Source organism: Sus scrofa, chromosome 16 (assembly GCF_054392235.1).
Source record: "Sus scrofa isolate SSC_HxYL_T2T_F1_AM1 chromosome 16, Sscrofa_HxYL_maternal_Yorkshire_Landrace_v2.0, whole genome shotgun sequence".
NCBI lineage: Eukaryota > Metazoa > Chordata > Mammalia > Artiodactyla > Suidae > Sus > Sus scrofa.
Window position 1 is genome coordinate 66,978,790 of NC_139398.1, and position 21,816 is coordinate 67,000,605.

General features: G+C 51.8%; 1 protein-coding gene and 1 long non-coding RNA gene across 20 annotated transcripts in view; one reads left to right on the forward strand and one right to left on the reverse strand.

The window, feature by feature from the left end:
- SLIT3 (slit guidance ligand 3) overlaps positions 1–21,816 on the forward strand; it is a 914,676-nt gene that overhangs the window by 564,308 nt on the left and 328,552 nt on the right. The window lies entirely within an intron of this gene.
- LOC146395637 (uncharacterized) lies at positions 8,834–19,289 on the reverse strand. The gene is made up of 2 exons (XR_014830889.1): positions 12,993–19,289; positions 8,834–8,874 (listed from the first exon to the last, which is right to left on the reverse strand). It is a non-coding gene; the product is annotated as an uncharacterized LOC146395637 (long non-coding RNA).

Here is a 21,816-nt window from a genome sequence, read left to right on the forward strand (position 1 = left end):
GGTGAGGGCACCTGGAGCGGATGGAGAGCAATTGCCCCACATGGGGGTCTTCCCTGACCTTTCACCTCATGCCACCTCCTTCTCCACATCTGTAGGGTGGGTTCCTATCTGCACTGCATGCTTCGGAAGGGTTCTGGGAGGAGTCTGAAGCCAGGATGGGACCTTGCGGTTGGGCGCCACGTGTGGGGCCATGTGAATGCAGACGGACGTATCCAGCTCATCTGGGCCCCGGGAGCCTGGACCAGAGCATGGAGCCCTGTGTCCTGCTGGGTCCCATCACCTGTCGGCAGCTCCCAGAGACCTGGCCGTCCTGCACTTGGCTGGCGTCTCCGGTTTCCTCAGTCCCGCAGGAGAAGAGAAAATGTGGATTTTCACTCGGAGAAGGGAGATAAATCTCTAAATGTGAGCCCGGAGGCTTTGAGGGAGCCCGGAAGGACTGTTTTCATCTGGGGGGCCATCAGAGCCACGTGGGTTTCCCAGTCCCCAAATACCCACCTCTTGAAGCCCCCAGTGCCTGACCCTCCTGAGAGGTTCGGGGGGATGTCCTGTCCCTTGTCGCCCTTTCCAATCAAGAGAACTCTCTGACGAGCTCTGGGGGTCATTGTCCTGCCTGTCAGGAGCCTTGGCTAACACCCACTGGCATTTTCTGGTACGGGAGGCACACCGGATCAACCCCCACGGAATGAACTTGCCCGTGGCACTGGCTCTGAAAGTGCAGCTCTCCTTCTCTGTTCGATAACCCTGGGAAGCAGCCCCTAGAAACTGCGTTCCAAGGAGGAGTCATGCAGAGAGAACAATGTTTCTCAAACAGCATCCCTCGGAACCCTGGGGTTCCATGGCACAGGTCAGGGACTGAGGCAGGGGTGAGGGGTCTGGAGGAACAGGGCCGGGAAACGGGAAGCCCAGTGCCCAAGGCTCCAGGCCCGCTGCCTCCGTTCTGGAACTTCAGTTTTCCTCTGTTCCCTGTGTTGTGGTCCTGCATACTGCTTCATTGAGAGAAGGTTCCACTGCTTAAAAAAAAAAAAAAAAAAAGTATTTGAAGACCACTGACTGATTTAGAGGTTCTATCCACAGGATTCAAACTATAATTATATCCACAGGAAAAAATAAATAAAAACCCATTTACAAATTCAGCTTAATTAGCCCTTGCAAAAAAAAAATGAGAGCAAACCTCAGCAGAATTCTGCAGGATTCTCTGTCATCATCATTCTTTTTTCCCTCTTGGATGTAGTGGAGGGTCCTTGCATCTGTCGTCAAGCCCCCTTCCCCCCCGCCCCCCCGCTCCCGCCCACTCCTAGTTCTTGAGGTTGCCTTGCACTGTGTGCCAGTACCTTCTACGGACTCTGGCTGGAAAAGGGAGCAAACTGGAAGAAGCTTTGCCAGCCCCTCATAAAGCATCTGAAGAAAATGCAGGGGGTCATTCTCTTTTCTGCAAGGGGCAACTTCTCAAGCACTGAATGGTGGCCCCGGAGGTGGGGGGTAGGGGCAGGGGCACGTCCAGAGGCAAATGCCGTGGCTTTGGGCCAAAAGGTAACGTGCACGTTTTCAGGAAAATTAGAGAAACTTGCCCCAGGCAGGTCCGACGTGCACACTGAGTTCTTATACGGGTCCTTTTATATTGCTGTTTGCTTTGCTTTTAAATCGAAAATGAGTGTCTGCCAGCCAGGGGCCTCTGGGGCCCTGAGAGGGTCTGCACAGCAGCTTGCCCCCGCCCCCACTCCCAGGCTCCTGGGTCAGGGGCAGCTGGGAGTTGCAAAGGCAGCGGCAGAGGGAAGCGTGGGGGGAGCGGCCCGCAGGAGTGGGGGCTGGGTTTGCAGCGTGAGGGACAGGCGGGGCTGGCCCCTCTGAGAAGGAGGCCTTCTCCTCTCCGGTTTCTGGGACAGACTCTTGTAAACATATGCCTGCTACAAAGACTAGAGAAGATCTCATCCACTCCCAGGCAAAATCAGGAGAGAAGAGCAAGCTTTGCCTGGCTCTCTGCACAGACCGCCGTGGCACTGCATTTCCCCTGACCTGGCTCCAAGTTTGCTGCTGGAACAAAGAGCCAAGGTGGACAGCCGTGGTTGATGATACCCGTGACCCAGCCTTGGCGCTGGGGGCTGCTGGGTCCATCCTGAGGCTGGAGCTGCAGGCCACCTGCTCCCTCCACCGCCAGGCAGGTGGCAGGGCCAGGGTGTGCATGTGCTGTGGAGACGTTCACATCCTAGCCCTGCCACGTCTTCCTTTTGAGCCCCCTGAGGCTGTTTCTTCTGCGCTGAAATGGGGGATGTGAATACACCCGCTTTAGAAGTCTCTTGGAAGAATGAGAACACTCAGCTCAGTTCCTGGCACACAGGAACCATCCAGATAAATATCCACCCTCACTAGGTCCCTCAGAGACTCTTGTTGGGAAGCGAGCACTTTAATAAGGTATTTAGTAAAAAGCCCATGGTTTGCAAGGAAAAAAAGATCTGGGTTCCAGTAAAGGCTGGGTCCATGGTTGGCTGTGTGATTTTTGATAAATTCCTTGACCTCTCTGAGATTCACTGTCCCCATGTGCAGAGTAAAGGTGATAATGCCCCGTCTCATGAGGCAGTGGTGGCAAATGAAAGATGATGCAAATAGGCGTTTGGCACAGGGCTTGGTGCTTATTAGCAATTATTCAGTAAATGATGGGTCCCCTTAGTAGTGCTGGCTCTCGCGTCTAGCATTCTCCAAGGGGCACTTAAGTCTTGGTTTTCCTAAAGCGTCCTCAGAGTTTGTTCTCCAGACTGAACCAATGCTCAGCTAATGGGCAAAAACCCTGGTCCACCCAAGAGGGACCCTGACCCCGGGTTCCCTGGACTCTCCTTTTGGAACCAGACTCTTGCCAGGGGCAGGGGCATCTTTGTTTTCAACTTGTGGATGCTCATCAAATGTAATAAAGATGGAGTTCCTGATGTGGCTCAGCGGGTTAAGAACCCAGCTAGTACCCATGAGGATGTGAGTTTGATCCCTGGCCTTGCTCAGTGGGTCAAGGATCGGCTGTCACTGCTAGTGCTGGTGTAGGTCGCAGATGCGGCTCAGATCCTGAGTTGCTGTGGCTGTGGCATAGGTGGGCAGCGGCAGCTCCAATTTGACCCCTAGCCTGGAAATTTGCATATGCTGCAGGTGCATCCCTCAGAAGCAAAGGGAAGAAAAAGTGATAAAAATATTGTTCTTAAGGCTGCCAGGTGAAGGTGGAAGATATGGGGAGAGATGAAGACTAGATGGGAAGGGAAAAAGAAGAGACAGGATTTTAGAGGCTTGGAATCATCTAAGGCAAAACACAGCCCACATGGCTAACATGAAAACACAGGCTTTCCTGGACTGTTTCGGAACCAGACTGGACTTTCTCGCCCTGCCCCTCCCTCCCCAGCCCCCCTTCGCTTGCTCTCTTGTTGATGGGCGGAGGGCAGTGGGGCAAGAGAAGAGATTGTGGACAGGGAGGTGCCCTTGAACCAAGATGTTCATAAGACCATAGTTCCGCAGGGCAGGTGACAGACCTCCTGACGGCCCCGCAGAAACACATCTCTGCTTCCCGGGACTGTGGTCGGTGCCCCGGGGGGGAGCCCATCCCCTCCACATCTTCAGGGGAAAGCTCTCAGGGTCTGAGAACAGAAGCTCCAGACACTGCTCTGAAGCCACATCCAAGGGGAGAGGCAGCCCTGGGATTTTTAGGGCATAGGTCTGCATTTTCTTGTCTCCTGGGTTTCCCCTCTTGACTGTTGCGCGCCAGCCTCCCATTTATTCATGGAACTCAGGAGAGATCATAGGAAGCTCAGGGAACATTCAACCTGACCCCATCACTTCCAGGAAAAGGACACTGAAGCCCGGGCCAATGAATAACTTGTCCGGGGTCCCTCCACTGAGGTCTGGCATCCCTGGAATGAAACGCAAATCACTCAGCCCATCATCTTTCGCCCGTTCATTCCATCCCTCCCATTTCAGTGGAGAGCTGGGGCCGCGAGGACCTCCTGCTTTTCCAGGTCCTCTGCCCCGCGCTTTGCATGAGTTGGTATCTGCCTTCTTCTGGAGCTTGGTTATGACTCAGACAGCCCTAGGTCTTGGAGGGTTCACCTAGCTCACCATGGAACGTTTAGAATTATATTCGCTGCAGAGAGGTTGGCTGCGCCTCGTCCCCACAGCTTTCCGCTGGCTGTGCTCTCCTTTTTCCGGACCCCAGCAGGTGTGGCAGATCCCACAGGAGACTGGCCAGAAGCCCCGCTACTATGTCCTTAGCGGATGCCTTTCAAGCAGCGAGCCCCGGGGTTGCAATGCATCTTCTGTTTGGCAGAGGAGTTGTTTGGGTTTGGTCCTTTTCTCGTGGAGATCTTTTCATTCCCCGGAAACTTGGTTTTGGAAAACCAGTTTCTGAAAGTTTTTGTTACTAATAAGAATTTTATGTTGTGAGACTTTTTCACCAAACAAACAAACAAACAAAAAAAAACCCCACAAAAGGTCGTCTCTTAAAGATGTCTACTTACCGTATTCACTCAAGAGTGGATTTGCCTGGTCTTCATGGCTTTGTAAGAGGCATTCTTTCTACCCTGTTTTGCAAAGCTTCCGGCGTTGGGTTGAGCTTTCTAATAAAAAATTTGAGTGCGATGGTGTGTCTCTGAGGCAAATCAATTTTGTGCCGGGACTGAGGCTGCGGAGATGTAAAGGTCCCATAATGGGGAGAGAGCGAGGACACTCTGCTTCAGCCAGGATTTGTTAATGAAAATAAATCCAGAAAATGTGGCTTTCTGAAGTGAGCAAGGCAGGCCAAGGGCTGGCACGGTGGAGATCGGGGCTGCCAAAGAGATTCCAGGAGAAAGCTGGTGCATTCTTTTCTCTGGAGGCAAAATCCAGGAAGGCTTTGGCGGCTCAGTGCTTGCCCTGCTGGCCCTGGGTGGAATCTCCTGGTTAATCCTCCCCAAGCCTCCCAAAGCGAGATCTGTGAACGGCTGCCCTCCAGGTTACGTTTAAATCCCACCCTTTACCCTCTTCTAAAATGTTTGCCTGTTGAGGAGCATGTGAAGGACGCCGGTAAGCCCCTGGGTGCAGCATTAGGTTAGAGCTTCCACTCTCCCTGGGCGCCACCGGCCCTGGGTTGCTGTTTTCTAGAAGCTATTCTGAGCGAGTGCCCGGGAAGCCAGACACCCCTCCTTCTGTATCTCGTGGCTCCAAGGGGACAGGAAGTCTGTAGAAAGAGCTATGGAGGAGACCCAGGGTTCTGGATCATTCCTTGCCTGTTAAGCCATGGGGCCTGGGCAAGCCCATTTCATCCTCTTCCTCCTTGAAAAGTTGTGTGTTAGGTGTGATCCTTACCAAAGATACGACTGCAGAGTTCCAGGGCTTTGGCAAATTGAAGATCGGTGTCATGGGGAAAGAAAGCAAAACCAGGTGATGGAGTGAGAGGAGCCAAGGGGGCAGAGAGATGCTGGAGTGACCCACAGTCCCAGTTTGCCTGGAAACGAAGGCCCATCCGGGACACGGGATTTTCTGTTTTAAAACCATGGACGTTCTAGAAAAACAGTGACCCGACTGTACCCTACATCAGCCTCCCTAGCACCTTAAAATAGATGTGGGATGGGGGAGCCCAGGCTAGCGGAACTTCTAAGCGCAGCAGGCTCTCTGGTGGAGGCTGCACAGGGAATGGGGTGGAGGGTGTTGGCTGCATTCCTCAAAAGGGTAACACCTTCCAGTTTTTGGTGCCTGTGTTTATTCGCTGTGCCACTTCAAGCTGCTGCGAACGAATATTAAACTCACAGAAAATGGAAGCAGGAGCTTGTGAGAATTTTCACTTCACCCCAGCCTCCTCCACCACCAAAAAGGAAAAAGAAAAAGCATCTCCCTAGTTGCCACACGAAATCACTTCATCCTCTCCCGCTTCTGAAAATAGCAGCTTTCTCTATAATGGATAGGCTGCCACCTTGTGGCCGGAAGGGGGAATGCGGGCGCGTGCCGGCAACCGCAGAGAAGGAAACATGCCTCTGGGTTAAAATCAATTCAGCTCCTACCCAGTATGAGGTATCGAGTTAAGTGCTGTGCGGTTAAGATGGTAACTAGATTAACAGGGGGAGAACTTGATGTGTGCACATGATAAACAAAGATGCTTATTAGCACTTTGCAGGCAATATCTCCCAGACTCTTCCCAGCGGCCCTGAGAGCTAAGTGTTATCATCACCATTTTACAGATGGGGACAAGGAGACTTAACGGTTGTCACTTTTTTTTTAAGGTGACAAAACAAAAAGCCAGAGTTTAAAACCACGATAGGTGTTCCCGTCGGAGCTCAGCGGTTAACGAACCCAACTAGGAACCATGAGGATGTGGGTTCGATCCCTGGCCTCGCTCAGTGGGTTAAGGATCCAGTATGGCTGTGGCTGTGATGTAGGCCGGCAGCTACAGCTCTGATTCGGCCCCTAGCCTGGGAACCTCCACATGCTGCAGGTGTGGCCCTAGAAAGCAAAAAAATAAAAATAAAAATAAAAAGTAACACGGGGGTAGTTTGACCCTACAGCTCATGGCCTTGGCTGCTTGGCTATACTGGAAGTCAGATTAGCATGAACAGAAATGCAGGATGGCACAGATAGTCTGGGTGGGCCAAGTAGGACATCTCGAATATATGGGAGACACCCTCTTGGGGACCTAAAGGAGGAGTGCAAGTCACAATGGCTCTGACGTCAAAGGCAGCGGAAACCAGCAAGGACGAGAGCTGTCAGGATTAAAGACTCAGGGGGGAGGTGGGATCTGAAGCAGCCTTTGAAAGGTAGGAATCACAGAAACAAAACAAGCTATAGCTTAGTGACCATGAAGTGATGGGCTGACAGAGTCCCTGCTCAATAAATATTCACTTCTAGTTTACTCTTGTTAGTCAGACCTGGCCCAAGGGTCTCATTCATTTGCAAAAGCCCTGTGAGAGCTGTATTGTGACCCCACTTTATAGGTGATAAGTGAGGAAACCGCGCCCTAGCAAGGTTTGTCCCTTACCCAGGTCGTCTGAATAACAAAGGAAAGTCACAATCTGAACTCAGGTCCTTCTGACACAAAGTCTGTACCAGACCTTGGCCTGTGTGCTGGTGGAGGAACACAGAACGGACGTGGACACAGAGGGTGATGCTCACGCATGTCTGGAAGAGTCCAGGTCGTGTGATAAAGGAGGATTTGTGCAGGGGAGAGATGGGCCAGGGCACTGGGACTGCAGACAGCTGTCCCTCCTGCTACCTACCAGTGTGGGCTGAGAGCTGCCTTTGTCCTGCAGGGGGGGGCGGGGAGGGGGGAGAGGAGCGAAGCCTCAGAAGGAAGGACCCCCCTCTCTGCCCAAGTATTGAGGATGCCTTATCCACACCCCCAGGAAATGCAGTGGACCTCAGGCACCTGCACTCACCCCTCAGCCGCCTCATCTCTTTATGGGCATCACCCCTGTTGCTCTGCCTCATGAATTTACCTAAATAGCCTCTAGCCTGGCAGGAGGGGAAGCTGTGAGAATAAGATGTAAGGAGCGATGTGAACGCACGGAGCTCTAGGATGCTTTCTGATTTCCTAAAGCAAACCTAGATGCTGTAAGGGGAAGCCGGTGTCAGCATCTGGTACGAAGTACGTGGAAGGAGTATTTGTGAGGTTGGACGGTTCATTGTAAAAGCCTTTCTATCATGCTTAGGGGTCTTCCAATGACAAAGCTTTGGCAAAAGCCAGCCCAAGGTTATTAAAAAATAAAAGGAGCAGCTGATTGCCTCATGGCTCTGAAAAGCCCAGGAGTCGGACACCTCAGGGGAGGACTTAATCTGGGGTTCATGTACAATCACCGCATCCAGTCTGTCCCTGTCTCCGTCTCTGTCTCTCTCCCCGAATTCTCTCTGCCTCGGCTCCACTTGCAGACAAGCACGCGCCTCGTGGTGGTAAGACGGCCACCGCAGCCCCAGACCTCACACCCCTCAGGTTCAGGTTGAGCAGAGAGACGAACACCTGCCTCTGCCTTTGCTCCAGAATTTCTGCAGACACACCCACTGGTTCCAGCTGTGTCGTGGGACAGGGCCAATGCTCTGCCCACCCCCCTGCAGGAACTAGAACGTGGGGGAGACGGGCTCTTGCCGGCAAAAATGGGGGATGCGGCAATTAAACAAAAACAAACAGGAAGAGAAATGCTGGGGAGAGAAACCATCCGTCAGCAGATGCCCCCCACCCCCCACAAGGGTCTTGCCATTCAGTTTGGGACACAGACCCCCTCTGTGGGATCCAAACTGCTGCTTCGTTCTGATGACAGCAAAGCAGAGTTTGCTGAAACCAAACCGAAGCAAAAGCTGAAGGCTGATATCCCTACTTCCTAAGACCTGGCAAAACCCAGAGAGAAATGGGCAGAGTAACCTTGGGGGCCAGGATGACCTATTCTTGGCTCAGATGGCAGCTCTCAAGGGAACTGGGCTGTGACCCCAAAGCTGGTTGTTGAACGTGTGCCCATGAACTCGGGCTGCAGTTGAGTTCCCCATGCAGGCCTTGACCTCCTCCTGCACAGTGCAGGCCTGGGGCTGCAGGTGCAACACTGAAAAAAAATCTCTGCCCTTAAGGAAATCTCATCTTGTAGGAAAGACACTTGAAGGTCACTATCATTCTATGAAATGACCTGAAAATTTTAAATGCCTCATTTATGGTTTCTTTTTTTTTAATTTATTTTTTGAGTTAAACTGTAGTTGCTTTACAGTGTTGTACCAATTTCTGCTGTACAGCAAAGTGACTCAGGCATACATCTATATGCTTTCTTTTTTTAATGTGCTTTTCATCATGGTCTATCCCCAGAGACTGGATGTAGTTCCCTGTGCTATGTATTGGACCTCGTCACTTAGTCTTTTTTTTTTTTTTTTTTTTTTTTTGTCGTTTCCCCTTTACTAGGGCCACTCCCGCAGCATATGGAGGTTCCCAGGCTAGGGGTCGAATCGGAGCTGTAGCTGCCGGCCTACGCCAGAGCCACAGCAATGCAGGATCCGAGCCACGTCTGGGACCTACACCACAGCTCACGGCAATGCCGGATCCTTAACCCACTGAGCAAGGCCAGGGACCAAACCTGCAACCTCGTGGTTCTTAGTTGGAATCATTAACCACTGCGCCACGACGGAACTCCCACTTAGCCATTCTAAATGTAAGTCTGCAGCTAACAACCCTAAATTTCCAGTGCCCACCACTCCCCCCACTCTCCCTCTTGGCTAACGCAAGTCTGTTCTCCACGTCTGTGAGTCTGTTTCTGTTGTGTAAATAGGTTCCTTTGGGCCACATTTCAGATTCCACATGTAATGTTATCATAGGGTATTTGTCCTTCTCTTCCTGACCCACTTCACTTAGTCTGATCATCTCTAGTTGCATACATGTTGCTGCAAATGGCATTATTCTGGGTTTTTTTAACAGCTGAGTAATATTCCATTGTCTATATCCACCTCATCGTAATCCATTCATCTGTTAGTGGATCTATAGGTTTCTGGTTGCTTTTCTCTCAGCATTTCTCTTCTGTCTGTGATATCTGTGGATCACTATTTCTTAAAGTTTATTATTATTAGAATCATCTAGAGGCTTGAACGTGCAGAACTGGTCCTCTTATGGACCTTGTGATTCAGAATGGGGAGTGGGGTGGGAGGACCAGCAAGCCGCCTGTTTGACAAGCCCCTTGGGTTGCTAAGTCTTCTGAGGTTCGCCGTGTTCTTCTGTAAGTGAATTTCTCCTGTCACTCGTATCTTATCCATGCCTCACTGAAAATCAGCCTTGTCTTCCAATAACTTTCCCGGGAATTCTAGAAGTAGTCCATGATGGACTGGAAGACATCACCATGGGCCCTCCTCTTGGAAAAGCAGGGCAAGCCGCAGGTCTTCACAGCCGCCCTGACGTGGTCCCAGCAAGCGGTCCCCAGGCCCCACGCGGTCTCACCTGGCCAGCTCCCAGGGCTCCAAAGAGCTTTCTCCTGCAGCTTGGCCTTTTGCTGTGGGGCCGCCCTGACTTCATGACGATCAGAGGCCGTCGGGGTGAAAAGACAAGCCAGCCGAGAGAGTGGGCGGGAAGCATGCCAGGTGACTTACCTGAGTTTGGGCAATTCGAGGGGGTAGCTGGTTCTCCTTTAGGGGGTTCAGATGAATAGCCAGTTCCCTTGGGAAGGAGGGCGATGCGGTTTGAGGAGCTGGGCACGAGGCCCTGGCAGCCCAGCCAGTCCCGCACGGGGTTCTTGCCCCCCCGCCTCGTGCTCTCCGGCTTTTGAGATTCTCTTGGTCTCTGTCTATTTCCCTCCTCCCTTGGGACTGTGCAAAGTCCTGCGATTATTATTTGTAATTTTATGGCCCTCAGTTTCACAGTCAAATGATGGTCTCGTTTGTCTCAAGTGTATTGCCCAATCCTTTTAGTCTTTATTTTCCCTATCAAAAAAAAAAAATTTTTTTTTTTTTTTTTTTTGCTTTTTAGGGCTCCACCCTCAGCACATGGAGGTTCCCAGGCTAGGGGTCAAATTGGAGCTACATCTGCTGGCCGCTGCAACAGCCACACAAGATCCATCTGAGCCACGTCTGCAACCTACACCACAGCTCACGCAATGCTGGATCCTTAACCCAATGAGCAAGGCCAGGGATCGAACCCTCAACCTCATGATTACTTGTCAGATTCCTTTCTGCTGCATCCCAAAAGGAACTCCCCTGTCAAATTCTCCGTTCCTCTTTGCTTCTTTTCCTTTCTTCCTTGGTCTCCTGTTAATATGGTAATAAGCCCCTCCTGTCCTTTTGACCCAAAAGTCAAATTTGGGGATTTGGGTTCTTTCGAAAAAGGAAATGTTGTTTTTGATTTCTCTGTTCTGCCTGAGGCACCTCAAAACACCTTTCAGAAACAACTTAGACCCTCTTAAAGAAGTATATGGTCATTGCAAATAATATTTGGCCTGGGCCACGCTCTGCTCTAAGTGCTTTGTAATCGAATTGCTATAGCAATTCTAGGAGTCACGTTCCCCATGGGGCACGTGAGAAACCTGAGACACAGCGAGATGCCCCCCCCCGGGGCCCCCAGCTGAGAGGTGGTGGAACCAAGGAGCAGGGAACCCCCAGGCCTCTGCCTTTGCCCACCCCCCACGGTCCGTGCCCCTCCCCCAAGGCATGTTCGCCTCAGAGAAACAGGGCAACATCAAAGCCCCACTTAGGATCTGCAATATTTCTGATGAAGATGATATTTGCTCCCATTCCTCAGGGAAGGGATTGCAGGGCTTAGGCAGAGAAAACCTTAGCGCTGGCCCACTATTGATTTATGTGAAAAGATAAATTGGCACCAGACAGGGAAATCCCTGGCTTTAGATAATCTTGGGGAGTTTACGTGCGGGATGAGGCTTGTGAGATCTCTCCAAAGCCAGGGGCATTTTCCTGCACAGGGAGCGATGTTTTGATCGCTGAGTTTTCTGGAGCCAGTGGATATCAGGAAGTCGGACTTAGCCTTTTGACGTTCAAATCCATCTCAAACGCGGATGGAAATGTCGCCCAAGACAGGAACATCAATTCACCCAGGTCTCCAGGACAGCGACGTGACCACTTCTCGCCGTGCCATTTGGATTACTCTGCGGCTTTGACCGCGAGGCTACAAATGCATGATTGTCCTTTTTCAAAGGAAACCAAGCAAGGAAGTCGAAGGAGGGGGCAGAGGAAGTCAGAGCTACGGGAGGCATCTTCTCCTCCCCTCCCCCATCTTTATATACATTTTCCCATAGCAGAGGTGTTTTTAAATAAAAATTTAATGCTGCTGGAGTTCCCACTGTGGCTCAGCAGATTAAGAATCCAGCTGGTATCCATGAGCATGTGGGTTTGATCCCTGGCCTCGCTCAGTGGGTGAAGGATCTGGCTTTGCCGTGAGCTGCGGAATAGGTCTCAGATGCAGCTTGGATCCCACGTTGCTGTGGCTGTGGTGTCAGCTGGCAGCTACAGCTTCGATCTGACTTCAAACCTGGGAACTTCCATTTGCCTCGGGTACTGCCCTAAAAAGACAAAAAAAAATTTTTTTTAATTGTTGAATGTGCTGTTGCTGAGCACACCTATGCAAACCAGAAAGTTTGAGTGACATTGCAAGGAGGCGGGGTACAGTGGGGGTCATGACTGTGTTTGCAAAAAGGACATTAAAAACCTCAGCACGCGATAAGGAGATTACGCTCCAGAATTCTGTCCAGTGACCTTCCCATCACCCTAGTCCAAAGAGATTCTTGGAACGCCCTGAGGCTCCTTGGAAGCGTCACCCAGCCGGGGTTCTACTCAAAGATGAAGCTGTACCCCAGATGCCAGCTCTGTTAAATTCTTGATTATCTCCATTAATCAAAAAAGCTAAGAGAGGCTTAGCAGATCATGATGGCAGATAATATAAGAAAGGCAATGAAGGGAGTGACTCCGCAATAATGAGTCCAACTGGTATCCATGAGGTCGAAGGTTCGATCCCTGGCCTTGCTCAATGGGTTAAGGATCTGGCGTTGCCAGGAGCTATGGTGTAGGTCACAGACACGGCTCAGATCTGGTGTTGCTGTGGATGTGGTGTAGGCCAGCGGCTACAGCTCTGATTCAACCTCTAGCCCGGGAACCTCCATATGCCATGGGTGCGACCCTAAAAAAAAAAAAGAAAGAAAATAAAAAAAGAAAGGGAATGTGTATATAGGTATGCCTACGTCACTTTGCTGTAGAGCAGAAATTGACAGAACATTGTAAATCGACTATGTTTTAATTTTAAAAATTCAACTAAATAAATAAATAAGCTAGGAGGACTGGGCCGATACCTCCAAACTATCTGTGGAGACAGATTTGTTTCTTTAAAAAAGTAAAATAAATCTCTTGGAGTTCCCGTCGTAGTGCAGTGGTTAACGAATCCGACTAGGAGCCATGAGGCTGCGGGTTCGATCCCTGGCCTTGCTCAGTGGGTTAAGGATCCAGCATTGCCGTGAGCCGTGGTGAAGGTTGCAGACGCAGCTCGGATCCTGCGTTGCCGTGGCTCTGGTGTGGGCCGGCGGCTACAGCTCTGATTCGACCCCTAGCCTGGGAAGCTCCATATGCCGTGGGAGCGGCCCAAGAAAAGGCAAAAAGACAAAAAAATTAAAAATTAAAAAAATTGTAAAAAGTAAGATAACTCTCCAACCTATAGGCTAATACATTTGTAAAATATGATAAAATGACTTCCTAGGAAAACGAAATGAAGACATGCCCAAGATGTAATGATTACTCAGGCACAGAGTGACATCTGAAGAAAACAAACGTAATGAGAATACATGTAATTAGAAAAAGGGGAAATAACCTCACCACTGGGCGCACTGGTCATAGGAAGGGTGGTGCAGGTGATGAATGGCACCTACCTAGAAAGCGACAGCGTCTGACGGTTGCGGAAGTTCCTGGACACCTCGCCCTCAGCTTCTGTGTTTCTGTCTTCAGAGGCCAGTCATCAGCAGCTGGTGGACTGGCCCTGATCACCTGAAAGTTTATGGGACGCCCGTCTTGGCTCCCACCTTCAATGCCCTGAACTATCCAGGGTCGTGGTAGCGTATTGGGAAACCAGATGCCTTCGATACGGTAATCCAGGGCTCTAGGAAATAATGCGCCTGACATTGATTCAAACCATTTATCAGAGGACAGTCAGAGTAGATGATGTATCTTTGGATTTCAGGCATGGAGTTATCGATCAAAGAAGAAATTAAGACTTACGGTTATTATAGTAAAGGTTGGGGGGGGGCAGCAGTGCCTGGGGTGCCGGGTGTCCCAATCGTCTCGATCTGCAATAATTAAAGGCAGGGAGTGTTGGCTGGGAACTGGGCCAGATGATTAGGCCTGCTCTCGGCTGCTGGCCCTGCCACCTGAGGCTTTACCTGTTTTATTGTATTTTGATGGGGGTGAGGGAGGGTCTGTGTGGGGAGCCCCCGCCACCGCTCCGGCACTGCTGTTCTGGAGGAGAGAATAGCTGTCCAGTCCACCTTCCCTGCAGCCTCCCAGCCTCATCACAGTCCTCCGTCTTCCCCACCCTGTCTCCATTCAGATCCCACCCCCACCTCCCCGTTTACCAAGCTCTGACCTGGGAGCAGCCCCCCCCCCCGCCCCCTCCCCTGCGGCAGTGTGCCCAGGACACACGGCTGAGCAAACCCATGTGTGAGTCAGACTCCGTGCCTGCTCCCAAACCAAAGCAGCCTGGCTCGGATGTATCACCATCACACCCTTCAGGACAAAATCCTATATTGAGACAGTTCCTAAAAATAGTGCCCTGCCCACGATTGTTACAATTGGTTTTTAATGCTTTGTTTTCTTAATGATAAAATGCTCTGGGGGCGGGGAGTACAAATGAGCAAAAATGGGAAATCCTGCTAGGTCAGTACTTGCTGAGAACTCAGTCCTTCTTTCCATAGCGTCGTGGTGTTCCAGGGTATGGCTCTACCAGGATGGATGTATCCATTGCTTTCTAGATGGACATCTGGCCAGGCACTCATTTTTTTCACTTGCCATTGCCTTGTAAACATTCCCATGTCACGAAGTTGTCTTCTAGCCCAGCGATTTAATGACTACGTCATAGTCTGTTGGCGGAATATAATGCTACTCTATTCATCCACTACGGTATTTTTCTCCCTTATTTCTGCTGTTCTCAATAGTGAGTGAACACCCTTGTAAATATAGCTTTCTCTGCCTTCAGACAAAGGCATGTTTTCTTAAGTGAAATCCCTTGGATCAAAGGGCGTGGAAAACTCTGGGGCCTTCCTGAAGCCTTGTCCTACTGCCCAAGTCCACATGGGGACGCAAGACCTCGGACTATGGAGAAAGACAGGCCATGGTCTTCACCCTCGCTCTGCTGCTTACAAGCTGGGTGGCCTTGGTGAAGGCCGGACACTCTCTGAGCTTCAGTCTCCTCCATATAACAGACAGAGGAAAGCAAAAGTGTTGACCTCACAGGACTGTCTCGAAGCTCCCCTAAAATCATGAGTTCGAAGCCCTAGGAAGTTCCTCGGACGTACCCCCCACCCCCACCACCCGGACAGATGACGTCTGAGTGACCACACGTTTTTGAACGCTGTCTGCCGTCCCCATCAGCTTCCATGCAAGCCTCAAACCCGGGCATCGCTCCCTAGGACAGTTTATGCAGGGCAGAGAGAGTGTGGTGGCTGGAATCGCAAAGGCAGGTGGAACTGGTCTTAGCTCTTCTACAACGTGAATTGAGTCTCCTGTGAGTAAATGGTTCCACAACAAAGAGTTTGGATTCTTCTGAGGATTGGGTCTGTTCTGTAGAAGCGAGGGGGCTGGGAGTCGTGTGGTTTTGCTTCCCTGATGAACTAGATGATGGCCGGCTCTGATATCCCAGGAGTGGAAGGATGTCCCTTTCTGCCCAGGTCTCCCTCTTCCAGGGTTCTGTCTGGGAAGAGACAGACAGACAGACAGACAGAGAGAGGGAGAGAGAAAGGAATGATACCTGCTGATCTCCAGCAAAACGACTACACCTCTCTTTGATCTGCTTTGGTTGAAACCTACAAAGATTAACATCCAGGAGAGGAGGCGAGCAGTATGTGATTCGCTTTGCTTGGGAGCCCACGTCCCAGGCCTGCCCTTCCTTTGCAGCAGGCGCATTTGTATGTTTGGATTTTCCAGAAGGGATAAATCACACAAACAGAGCACCTCGGGAATCCTTCGGGGAGTCCAGCTCTGCGCCAGCCCCCGCCTGTTAAACACATGCCCCATTCTCCCGGCTGGGCTGCGGGGAGCGCGGCACATACCAGCCTTGTCTGCAGAGCTTTTTCTGGAAAACTCATTCTTGGAGAGAACTTTTCTTTGTGCAGTCGTTCAGCCTTTTAGACTAAACACACGATGAGAAAACAGCGAAGCCTAGAGGGGAAAAAAAAAAAAAAAAGAAGTGTTCCTTTTGGTAAATAGAGGAGGGAAGGCATTGCTTGGGGTCTGAAAGCCCACGTTTCCGATGCTCATGCTCTGTGTTGACGGTGGCGCCCAAGCCAAGAGAGATACGGAGAAGTAGACCCTGGTTTTCTGTGTGTCCTGTTTTCTCTTTGTTTCCTCCCTGCTTGGATGGTGCCGGGATCCTGTCTGGCCCCCAAGCACACATCTTGTGCTCCCCGGGCCCCACACAGGCCTGCGGTATTTGGCCTGCAAAGCTGCCTTCCCTTCACATCCAAGCTTTGAAGATCGATCTGGTTCGGGAACAATCCAGGAGATGGGATTCCTTGGCACGGGGCCCCCTTGGGGCTGAGCGGAAAGGGGGAGGGTCTCGTTTCCCCGGAAAGAATCCAGAGTGATGCTGAAGAGGAGTCTCCTTGGTTGATGGGCCTGGCATGAAGCGCACAGCCAGGACCACCTCCCCTGTCCTCCGGCCCCGCCCGGCCCCTGCTTGGGCTGGTCTGTGTGCACACACATCCTGTTTTTATTAGGAGGTGCGTCTCGCTCCCAGCCCCTTCCGCCCGCCGCCCCCCACCTCTGCCCCCCACCTCCCCCGTGAGAGGAGTCCCAGTTCCAGTAACGTGCTGATGGAGCGCAGCGCAGATGACAGCCCCAGCCCGAGGTTGAGCTTCCAGCCCAGGAGGGAGGGGGTCTTGGACCGGCAATTTCAGGAGACAGTTAAAAGATTAGATAGTAAATTTACTTAACAGAGACGAATCGCCCGGGACTGGGTTTCATATCCTGTTTTGAAATAATGTATTTTCTTTTGTGCTCTGGTCTGAATCTGTCATCCCTCCCCTAATAATGAGAGGCAGCGGATTTTTAATCTTTGACCCGCTCTTCCCTATAATCTCATCAAGGTGGTTTTCTGATCCTCTTCTCCTTATTTGGGGAAGTTGGGGGAAGAGGAAGAACCCCATGCCTCTGGCGTGGCTGGGCCCAGTCCCTCGTTCTGGCGAGGGGCTGGGCTGCCCGGCAAGATCAGATGCGACCTGGAGCATGGTCGGTGCTCTTCAGATGGGGGACGATGGGGAGGAAGAAAAAAAAGCAAGGGAAGCGCAGGCCAAAGGCTCTGGGTCTGAATCAGATGCATGAAGGGTGGCACTTGGGAACTCCCATGAAACAATGGTGACATCCGCTTCGTACCCAGGGAGCTGTGAGTCACAGGATGGGAGCAGCCCAAGGCGAGGCTTCCTCTCGCCATCTCTGGGTGGAACAGACTTAGCAAAGAGACCCAGGTAATGCTCCGATACTCTGCACGTGGAAACGTTCACGTGTCCAGCAGCCTGTGCTTCCCATGCAAGTTGGACGGTCTTGGGGTGTCTCTCCTTCCTCCCTGGATTCAACTCACAGGCGGGTGCTTGACCGCAGGCAACCTGCCCTGAGGTCTCCCCTTTGGGTGGGGTTGCCAGGTGGCGGTCTCTCCAGCCCCACCAGGAATCCCGGAGGTTGGGAGGGTGGGTTCCTTTGGAATGAGAGCCTGAACAGAGGGACGTTTTCACCTTCCCGCCACCCGTCCTTCCGCTTCTGTGCAAGGGTTGCTTGACTGTAGGAGGGGCACAGACAAGGCCTCCAGCATCTTCCTCTTTCCATCTCTCAGGCTCAATGACGAGCCGGAGGAAGCCAAGTCCTTTGGCCGTTGAGCCAGAGTTTTCTGGTTGAAAGTGACAAAATACAAGCAAATCAAGTTCATTCAAAGGGGAGTGTTTGGAAAGCATTTGGGGAGGGGCAGCTCAAATCAAAAAAACAGGGCTTAGGAAGACAGGCACTGATCATCTTCAGAGGGTCTCAAGAGCAGCGATTGCGGGACAGCTGTATCCAGGCACCGGTGCTCACAAATGGATGTCAGCTGCCTTCAGGTTTGGGGTCCCTTGGCCCGTAATTCAAATGCCATGGAGGGAGAATCTCACTGGCCCAGCGTGGGCCATGCATTTGGCCAGGGAATGGATGGCGGGGCATCCATATGAATTGTCCTACCAGGTCGTATACAGGGAAAGGCAGTTCCGCAGCCGGGAAGAGGTCGGGGTGCTGTTCTCTGAAGGAGATGCAGGTGATGGGAGGCAGCCAAAAGCCAACCAGTGTCAGCCAGACAGTCACGGCTCCCTGCCTCCCTAGGGTCTGACCTTGCTGGGTAGGTCTTGCCATGACAGCGCACAGCTTTGCGAGAGACTTGATGCTCTCTTCCCTTGCCTCCTCCCCTTCGCAGTCCCACCATCACCACACCCACTCCCATCCTCCTGTGTCAGAGCAGGACCTCTGGAGGGAGGTTATTTGACCTCCTTTGAACTCCAAGGTTCCAATCTTCACTCGTCTTCATTAACTTCCCTCCCGGGCCCCTCTGCGCCCCATCCAGATCGCCGCCACCACTCAAGGTCCTTGTTCCACACCCTCCCCCAAATTCACAGCGGAGATAAATAATTCACGGGCAAAATAAATATCCAGCCCCATCCCCGGCTCCGCGTAATTACCTCCCTGGTGTGCCTTGGCTTCGCCCCTCTGGGAAATGTGAGAAGGGAAACGGGTCCTTTTAGCCCGTGAATGGTGCTTTATTATTTTGATGCATGAATGCGGAAGGAATAAGAGACAAAATAAAGTTAATAATACATGGCGGTGTAGATAATTCATCACTTAAATCAATAGGAACTGCAGGTCACTGAACTGGAACTGGTGTTACTGTGATCCAAACATGGAATTAATAATTGAAACTACACTGATCTGTCTTCCCGGAACGGGAAGACCGACAACCCCAGGGATAGATACATACAGCACAGGAGGAACGAGGCGATGGAGATAGACAGATGATTCATTTAATTCCTCCAGCTGTCACATACAGTAAATATGAAAATCTGCTTTCTATCTGGAATCTGCCTCATTTGGGAGCGAGGTTAGCTGAGTTATATCCTCAGCTGTGTGTTTAGTTTTTCATTTATTGCAGATGTGTCAAATGGTGGGTTAGCGCAGAATGCCACATTTTTGGAGGTTGAAAAGGTTCTCTAGCAATGACGAGGCAGTGGTGTGCACAGCCTATGGGGCCCCAGTTGTTACCTGGGTCCTTGATTCCTCAGGAAGTTTGGTTCTGCGGCCACATAGGGGACAGGGGAATCCGTGTCCTGTAGTTAAAGAGCACCACGGAGAAGTCAAGAAGACACATCCTGGAGTTCCCGTCGTGGCGCAGTGGTTAACAAATTCGACCAGGAACCATGAGGTTACGGGTTCCATCCCTGGCTTCTCTCAGTGGGTTAAGGATGCAGCGTTGCCGCGAGCTGTGGTGTAGGCCACAGACATGGCTCGATCCCTTGTTGCTGTGGCTCTGGTGTAGGCTGGTGGCTACAGCTCCGATTAGACCTCTAGCCGGGAACATCCATGGGCTGCAGATGCGGCCCTAGAAAAAGGGAAAAAAAAAAAAAAAAGACACATCCCGAGGATAATCCTCAGCGCTACAATCTGGAGCAAGTTACATGTTCTCTCTGAGCCTCGGCTGCCTTCCCTGTTAAAGGAGAGAATGACAGCACCTGCCTTGTACGGCATGGAGGGCGGAACGAGAAAGTATATGAAGGGCATTTAGCATCATAGCTGGCAGCTGGTACCCACGGTGTTCAGCATGGTGGTCGTGAGGTGCCTGGGCCAGGGCAAGGCTGAAGTTGGTGATTTACAGAGAGATGAGTCTTGCTCTTCAAAGGAAAACTAACCATAGATGCCTCGGCTCTTAAGGAAGTAGAATCAGTTGTAGAAATTCATCCCTGATGTGAATTGGAGACGGGCCCTTGCCATCTGCCCCTACAAGGGCTGAACCATGAGCCCCTGCAGCTGCCGACCCTCCACAACCCCCTGAAAGGAGCTCAGGGTGGAGACCAGGAGTGAGGCTCTGGGAAAACTGGCAGAACAGGTCTTCCGAGAGGTAGATGGTTTCGGGAGAAAATTTTATGAGCCCAATTCTTGCATCTCCTCATATCTAGACAAGCACTAACATCCTTCATGGTGATGTCTTCTCTGCATGACTCGCCGCAACCTTCTGTAAAATGTGGGCTCGGGGAGTGCCCATCTTGGCGCAGTGGTTAACGAATCCGACTAGGAAACATGAGGTTGTGGGTTCGATCCCTGGCCTTGTTCGTGGGTTAGGAATCCGGCGTTGCTGTGAGCTGTGGTGTAGGTCGAAGACACGGCTCGGGTCCCGTGTTGCTGTGGCTGTGGTGTAGGCCGGCAGCTACAGCTCCAATTCGACCCCTAGCCTGGGAACCTCCATATGCCGCAGGAGCGGCCCAAGAAATGGCAAAAAGCCAAAAAAAAAAAAAAAAAAAAAAGTGCACTCAGTTGCATGCACCTCCCTCTTCACCAAAGTTGCACACGCTGACATCCCGCCTACCTCTTTGGAGCAGTATTTCAGAGCCACCTGGAATGCCACCTCCCCGGCCCCAGTCCTCCTTTTGCCCCAAATAAAACTTAGCTCTCAACTCTTAGGTTGTGCCTGGTTTTTTTCCATCGACATTGTCCGGTTGCCTTCTGCTTGTGGGAGTGTGAATGAATGGATGCCAAGGAAGGGACCCGCCAGTAGGTCTGGACACGTTACCAAAGGAGGACCTCCCCTTGGAGGTGGGCGTTTGGCCAAGTTAAATCGTTCTGATGAATGAAACGGGAATGAACGGGGAAGAACAATGTTGCGGAGAGGACTCTTCCAAGAGAAGGGAAACTGAGGAGAGACTCCAGGGAAGAATGTAGGAAGGGGAGCCTTGCAGAGAAAGGTGGCTGAGTTGGTTAAGAACAGAGATGCTTAAAATTCACTTTTAAACATCCCTCCATCTCCACTGCCTTCGTATCAGTCTGCATCCTGTCCACCTGCTGGGTGCGCCCCGTGTCTGTGGACCTGGGAGCTACATGTTCATAATGGCGGGGAAGAAGTTAGGTTTCCCGGCTGGGGTGACGTGGTAGGTGACAGGATGTTCCCTGTCGGATCGACCTGATGACCCATAAGCTGATCCGTTTTAGCAGAAAGAGGACTTCAGAACCAACACGGACTGAGAAGAGCCCAGGCTTGGCCCCTGCCCCTGGCCCTGGAGAGACGGGGTGGACTCAGGGCTTCCCCGGCGAGCAGGGCGAGTCTTGCACCCACTTCTGTGCTCTTCCTCCCCCCACCCCCGGGGAAGGCAGAGGAGGGACTGGTGGCTGGGTGTCATCTGCCAGGTATGTGGAAGTCCTTTGTCCAGGAAGTCCCTTCCTATGTGTACCTGCATTTCTGCTCAGCGTAGGGTCTGTTTGTGCCTTAGAATGATTTATATATTTTTTTCTCTTATTAGGGCTGCACTTGCAGCTTATGGAGGTTCCCAGGCTAGGGGTCTAATAGGAGCTGCAGCTGCCGGCCTACACCTCAGCCACAGCAATGCAGGATCCGGGCTGTGTCTGCAGCCTACGCCACAGCTCACAGCAATGCCGGATCCTTTGCCCGCAGAGCGGAAGCCAGGGATGGAACCCGCATCCTCATGGATCCTAGTTGGATTTGCTAACTGCTGAGCCGAGAAGGGAACTCCTAGAGAGATTTTGCTGCCTAACCAGAGCACCAGGGTGTGAGGATGCCCTGGGGGTATGTGGCCAGCCCTGGGGAAAAGGATGGGCCTTCACAAGACCAGCCCCCCAAGGCCAAGAGGGAAGTGTCAGCAAATGAGCAGCATTTCTAGAAGGGACACGGCTGTGTTTCCTCCAGTCTTCGAAGGGGAGGCTAGAGGTGTGTCAGCAGGTAGGAGGCCAGAGCTTCCTCCTCTGGGGATTTCCTGGACCCTCTGTGGCAGCAGGATCAGACTCCTGGGAGTGGGGCAGCTAGTTTCCTTGGTGGAAGAGCTTGGCTTGCCTGAGCCTTCGTCTCTCAGGCAAAGGGCCCAGGACAGAGAGGAGGTGTGGGTGACAGCCCCTCCGGAAAGATAGAGATGAGCACGTTCTGAGCAGCCA